Consider the following 6,711-nt stretch of genomic DNA (forward strand, 5'->3'; position numbering starts at 1 on the left):
GCTATGATGACAAATTTCTACGATGAATAAACATTGATATACGCCTGGCTACTAATTTTTTTAATATCACTAATCAATTTTCTTCGTATTAAGTGTTAACACCGAAATATTTTGATCCATTTCTGTCTTACATGAGTATTTTTCGTAAATTCTAACATGAAAAATCAGGGAATGTCATATGCATTGGTCAGCTTATGGGGTAAGATATACAGTAATGAAATAATAACAATCTCCAGTCTTGGACCGATCATTCTCTCAGCACTTGGGGATCTACTGTTGTGTTTACACAGTTGCGTAATGGTAAGTCCAGTGATGGGATAGTTAATGTGTCCAAAGAGCGCTCCAAGCCAGAGAAGATGAGGATCATAGAGAAAGGGCTCAAATATGCTCAAAACATCCCAGCATACATCAGCTGCATTGCTTTGGACTGTGATCCTGCTCTGTGAGGTGGTAAGTCTGGAGCCAAAGAATGCATTTCCATTGAAGTATTGGAACACAAATATAGCTGATGGAAAATTAATATCTACACAGCGAGTGCAAATCAATCTCTGTCTTGAAGGAGTCTTATGCCAAAAACAAGGTTGATCTACCCAAGTTGGGCAAAGGAAGTGCTGCAGTAACCATGGAGAGGGGAGCACATATTAAGAAGTGATGAGATTTCATTATATATCAACAAGCGTGGGGATTTGGAATATGGATCCAACAGCTGAACTAAAACGATTAGAAGAAGTCGGCCTCCTTGTGTGGTGGATTAGTTCTCCCGGCTGAAGTGCCCACCCTCTGAAATTAACTCCCAGGTCACCATAGTTATTCTAGTTAGTCACCTGGAAAACTTGGAAATGTCCTGGATTTTGGAAGAGTGTGGAAAGCCTGGAAAAGTCCTTGAAAATTACAAAAACGTTGTGGGATTGCAGAGAAACATGTTTCGGTTTGACCGTGAGCCTATCAGCCATGGTTGCAGTGAATTGTGTTTCTATTTCAGGGGTAGTAATACATTTTGTATAGATTTTCCTCACTGGCACTGTCACTGTTTATGCATTTCCTATGAAGACTAAAACATTAATCCATAGTTAAAGGAAGTCTACCTCAGTTATGAAGAAGAGCGGCATCACTTCCTTTATTCTAAAAGTTCCCCTCCCTACCATTCCTGGACCCTGGGGACGTCAGATCGACTTCCCTCTTGACTTGCCCCATTCATGGACACCAACACTTCCTCCTGAATCTAACCTTCTGCTTAGTGTTGCACCCCCCAAACCCCCACCGCTGTTGTCAATACTCAGAAGCATATTTTACATTGTTCACCCACACAAAACTTTTGCATGCTAAATTAATTTTTAAAGGTACACTTTTCATTTACTTTTGATTAAACAGTTTCCAGTTTTTCACCAAAATATTATTCCCTTCCTTTCTTTCTGTTCTCCCCTATGTTGCTCATCCTAACTTGTCATGTAACAAGGACAGAAACAAGTGTTGCAGGGCACCTTGCTCTGTGTACCCTTGACCACTTCTTTGAGATTACCTCCACTGTTGAGGTGTGAGCGCATTGTCCAGGTGGCCAGTCTCCGTGTTGGGGCCTTAAACCCTTCCTTGACCCCATCACACTGCACAGCCTCTCTTCCCCTCCCACCTCACTTCACTGAGTGTTGTTACATTTCAGGTTGTATCTTGTTAACCCAGCTAACAGAAAAGAATGTGAACTATTTCTTCTCTTGAAATAATTCTCAAAATTCTATTCTTTTACTCTGTGAAAATTTACGAGGGTAGCTTGAAAGGCTCTCCGAATCACCACCTGTGCTTGAGCATCGAGTTTGCAGCGTAGTAAGTTGTAATCCTTAATAAGTAAAAAAGTAATGTGTCAGTGATCTGAGAAGAGACCTGTGATGTAGATGCCTCTCTGTTTTTTTTCCCGTCCAGTAATTTGAGAATATGGAAAAAAATTGAGATTCGAGCTTTGATTAAATACTTTATTAGAAGAGGTATTAAAGCAAAGGAAATTCATGCTGACTTTCAGAACATGCTGGGGGACTCTGTTCCTTGATATTCAACTGTTGCCAAGTGGACCAAGGAGTTCAAGTTTAGTCGGGACAGCTTAGATGATGATCCCTGCAGTGGTCGGCCAAAATTTGCCACTACCCCAGAAATAATTGCAAAAGTACATTAAATATTCATGGAGGATCGCCAACTGAAAGTTCGAGAAACCGCTGAAGCTGTAGGGAATGTCATCTGAACAGGCATTTCACATTTTAACAGTGGAATTGGATATGAGAAAATTATCTACGAGTTGGGTGCGCGTCTCTTGACACAGGATCAGAATGTAAATTTCCGAGCAAACTAACAAGATTTACTGCGCTGGTTTGTGACCACGGATGAAACTTGGTCCACTACTATAGACTACCCAGAGACAAAACAGCAGTCAAAGCAGTGGAAACATGAGAAATCACCGCCACCTAAGAAAGCAAAGGCAATACAGTCTGCTGGAAAGGTGATGGCTTCAGTTTTCTGTGATGCAAAAGGGATTTTCCTGATAGTTTATTTTGTTACTGAGCATTAGTATGTTAACCTCCTGGATCAACTATAGCAACAGATGCACGGAAAAAGGCCAGTTTCAGCAAGGAAGAGATTCATCTTTCATCAAGACAATGCACCCACACACACTAGCCTTGGTGCCATGGCAAAAATACGTCAACTAAGGTATGAATTGTGAAACACACACCTTATTTGCCTGATTTGGCTCCATAACATTTCCATCTCTTCCCCAAGCTCAAAGTTTCCTTGGTTCTCTCTAAACAAAGAACTAACAGCTAAAGTGGACCGGTATTTTGCAGGCCTGAAGGAATCTAATTTTCGAGATGGGATCAACACATTGGAATATTGCTGGACCAAGAGTATTAGTGTACTTGAAGAATGCATTGAAAAATAAAGTTTCACTGAGGTAAGTCGTTTATTTCTATTCCATTCCGAGAAGTTTTTAAACTACTCTTGTATAATTGTGTTTGACAGAGTTGCTAGCCATTTAATATGGTTAAAATGTTGGCTTTCATGGGGATGTGGTAGTCTAGGGGGTAGAGAATTGGACTTACTAAAGGGCTCAGCATTGGATGTGGGACTTAAGGGCCCAAGTGAGAATTTTTGGGTACCAGAACTTCCTGGGAAACCATAGGTGGGACAGGGAAAGGATCTGGCCCCTTTACCCTGAGATGTATGTGAATTTCCGAGGCTGTTGAGCTTAGCACTAAGTGAGCTATACCCTCACCTATCAAAACAACCTTGGGGTTAAAATTTGATTGTTTTATTTGCGGAGGAGATATTATATGTATAATAAAGATATGAATACTGATATCTAACAGGCTCTCAGAAATAGAACAAATGTGCATGAAAGCTGAATTTTTGTGTGAAGGTAGTTCAAGGGCCAAAACTGGCAAGAAAGCTCTAAAAACTTAAATGACACAGTGTTGAGTCCTGAGATATCCTCCTCCTTTCAATTAAAAGGAATTGACGAAGGTAAGGCTATCTATTCCATGTCTGTCTCTTTCATTCGTCAATATATGAAGGCATTGAATTATAAGTATGAAAATCAGACCAAAATATCGGTGAAAATGGAGAGGATTCTCTCATTCGAATCTTTTATGTCCCAAAAGTGAATACAGTAGGTATGGCCAAAGGAGGAGGAACAAGTTGTATGTGGTGCCATCTTGCTAGGCAATTATCATTATAATCAATTTCATAGTAGTGCAGTTGAAATTCCAGTGGATAAAATCATTTACAATATGATTTATTACATGACGTTAGGGTTGGATACAATACTCCGAGGACATTTGCTTATAATTACTAATGTTTACAGAAGACTATTCGAAAACTTAAGCATGTAAAGATTCACTTTGTGTGACCTTTAAATATATATTGAAAAAGAACAATTGGTCCATTCCACAAATATACGTATTTCATTGGTATGTAGCATTTCACGGTTTTATGTTGCCATCCAAGTACAATACTTTATCTTCAATGAATAAAACTAGAGGTGTTAATACTTGCTGCTCTTTTATGGAAGTGGTTGCTGATTGGTGGAAGTAACCATATGTACCTTATTTTCCCATCGATAACGCGCGCCCAGAACTTAGTAGTTATAATGAATTTGTATTGATACCACACGCCCAGGGCTCCATGGTTATCTTGAACGTGTATAGATTCCGCGTATCTGTGTGTGTATGAATATATATTGCGTGTAAAACTACGTCTATATCTATGTACTAATAAATGGTAACAACCAATGAATACATGGAATCATAATTTCCTGTGGCTATATCTACCGTAAGTATACAGATGATTAGAGCCAGGTGATTGAAATTAATTCCAAACAACAGATGGATCAAAAAATAAACAACATTTACAATCCAACACAATATGTCGCCTTATTGCCTTTGCGCTATGATTCGTAAGTCGAAACGAGACATTGGTTTGTGTGCCCTTTTATTTGCTTTATTAATTAACTTTCAGCAAATGAAAGATGGAAAAATAAGAGAATGAATGAAATAGAATTTTTTTGTTTTGTTTGCTTTACTTTGCTTTGTTAGTAATACTTCGCTCAGTTGTGCTAGACACCCTCCAAGTTCAATGAAAGTGCCGCCCGCCTACTTGGTGATTGTTTCGAATCTGAATCGAGTTTAGCTTTTGTGATGTAGAATTTTCCAAAGAAAGTTACCCATGGAGAAGAAAATCGTATACAGCGATGTATAAGCTAGAAGTCATCAATTTCTCGAATGAAAAAGAAAATTGTGAGGCCGCCAGGATTTAACCATTAATAAATCTTTTAAATCAAAGAAACGTTCTAGCTGGGAAAAGTGGATCATGTCTGGAATGAAAGACTACACTGAGTCGGGAAGGTTTAAAAGAGTGTCTTATGAAGAAATAATCCAGTGGATCCTGGAAAGTTGGCAGGGTGTCACAGGGACTTTTGTAAAAAATGGATTTGAAAAAGCTTTAGGCAATATTTCAACGCCAGTGCTAGAACATGAGGAAGAGTTAACTTCGGAGACTGAACTCGGTGATGTGCCTGAAGAGATACTAACTGCAATTAATTCATTTAATTGTGATTCATGTGACGAATTTCTTGGATTCGAGTGATCTACCTAACCTATCATATATTTTTATGCACGTGTATATAATACGACGTACTCTATGTATACCTGAAGTACTATGAATTAGAATAAAGAAGTACTATGCATTAGAATAAATGAAGTATAGAAATTATATGTTTCTTCTTTTTCTTATGGATTTATGATATGAGATAACACTAACAGGAGCAGATCTGTATAAAATAGAATGCAATTAAAAAGGCATGCGTCAAGACTAATTTATTTTTGCGAAACTCTTCTATGAACTATTGTGAACATAGGTATTTAAATGTTTGGATTTTTTGAATGTTCATTACATAACGCGCATTGCCATTTTTCCAATCATCTGAACATATTTGAATAGATAACGCGCGCGTTATCGATGAGAAAATGCGGTAATTGTCATTCTCTAGAAAACGGGTAGTATATAAGTCATTTAATTTAGGTAATAATTAACAACATTCACATGTGGCTATGTAGAAGTTTATCATATCCTTAATTAAAAGGATTTTTTTCGCCAATGTACCTGATTGGAAAGTGGCAGGACAGTGTAGCATATTACGCGAGGGCACGGTGATATCGGTGAGTGCAGCTAGAAAGGGTTGTAAGTTTGAGCACCTTAAGCAAGTAGAATTAGTAAAAGCTGAAGGAGACATCGGGAAGAAAGGTGAAGGGGATATGTAGTCCTCTTGCGGTTTAAAAAGATGGGAAATAGGGAGTTTATCGGGTTTATTTATTAGGTAATCTACCGGTTAAGGTAGGTTTTTGGATGGACACAGCTCCTAAATAAATATTCTATGACTCCTAGCAAAACACAACATCCTACTCTACATCAGGTCCCCCTTCATCTCTGAGTACCTTCTTCCTCCCTTCATCCCGTCCAACATCCCTATCCTGTTCCTTCGCTTTCCTCGTTTGCCCAACATTCGCCCCTATATCACAGTCTTCAACATCCCACTGCCGGCCAATACCCCCTTCATCCACTTTTCCTGCCTCCATAGGGTTTCTCCCGACAAACCCCTCTCTTCGTCCACCATACCAAGTACTTCCTCATTTGTTTTCATCTCTGTCCATTTTACCTTCTCCATTCTTCTCCACACCCACATTTCAAAAGCCTCCAGTCTACGTCTATCCTCCTGCTTTAATGACCACGTTTCCGCACCGTACATAACTACGCTCCATATCAAAGTTTTTATGAGTCTTTTCTTAATATCCTTACTCAACGTCCCTGTCATCAACTCCCTCCTCCTTGTGAAAGCCTTTTTGTGTAGCGCAATTCTTCTCCTTACGTCCTTACTACTTTGACCGTGTTGGTCCAAAACACTGCCGAGATACGTAAACTATTCTACCTGCTCTAGTTTTTGTCCTCCTATTTTAATGTTTAGTTAAGCCTTTTTCTTTCTGGAAAATCGCATAACCTTTGTTTTATTAATATTGATTTTCATCCCATACCTGTCGCACTGAATTTCCAATTCACTCAGCAATGCTTGCAACCCCTTGGCTGACTGAAAAGCTAAAGCTTGGTCATCAGCAAACCTAACTGATTTTATGAATTCCCCGCCCACTTTCATTCCTACCCAAGTTCCTCCCATGCCTCTTT

This window comes from Hetaerina americana, unplaced genomic scaffold (genome assembly GCF_022747635.1).
Source record: "Hetaerina americana unplaced genomic scaffold, ioHetAmer1.1.p SCAF_5, whole genome shotgun sequence".
In the NCBI taxonomy this organism is placed as follows: Eukaryota; Metazoa; Arthropoda; class Insecta; order Odonata; family Calopterygidae; genus Hetaerina; species Hetaerina americana.